This window comes from Branchiostoma floridae, chromosome 19 (genome assembly GCF_000003815.2).
Source record: "Branchiostoma floridae strain S238N-H82 chromosome 19, Bfl_VNyyK, whole genome shotgun sequence".
Taxonomy (NCBI): Eukaryota; Metazoa; Chordata; class Leptocardii; order Amphioxiformes; family Branchiostomatidae; genus Branchiostoma; species Branchiostoma floridae.
In genome coordinates, this window is record NC_049997.1 from 74,503 (window position 1) to 75,031 (window position 529).

Below are 529 nucleotides of genomic sequence, written 5' to 3' on the forward strand. Positions count from 1 at the left end.
GAAGAAAGACAGGTCTGTGGCGACATTTGGTCCTTCAGCAGTAAAAAAGGCAAAAACAAAAAAGCAAGTTATCCCTACATCCTGTACTTCGCATATCTGGGAACTGTTTATCTGGGTAATCACACTTAACGCTTACCGGCGTGGCACGATTCAAAGTTTGTCCAAGATTTATAGCAATGCTTTGACAAAAAACACGGTCAACCCACTGGCATCTTGTCAAACCGCTTTTAGGCGTAACACACCTACAATGTATGTTGTACACCAGGTACAATCTGCATAACACCTGACTGATTGGTCTGATCCACATTAGCCGGGAAGGATTAGCCTCTACCAGGCTCCGTGGATCGGTAGAATCATTATGGTGAGGAAACGTACTCTTCTAGCCGGCTAACTCCCCTAGCGTACTATAGATTCTATTTGTCCAATTTCTACAATTAGACCACCGATCCACGAAGCCTGGTAGAGGCTAGGGAAGGATCCCTAAACTTATCGATATGTGTGGTGGGCTCTTTAACGTACTTGCCACCTA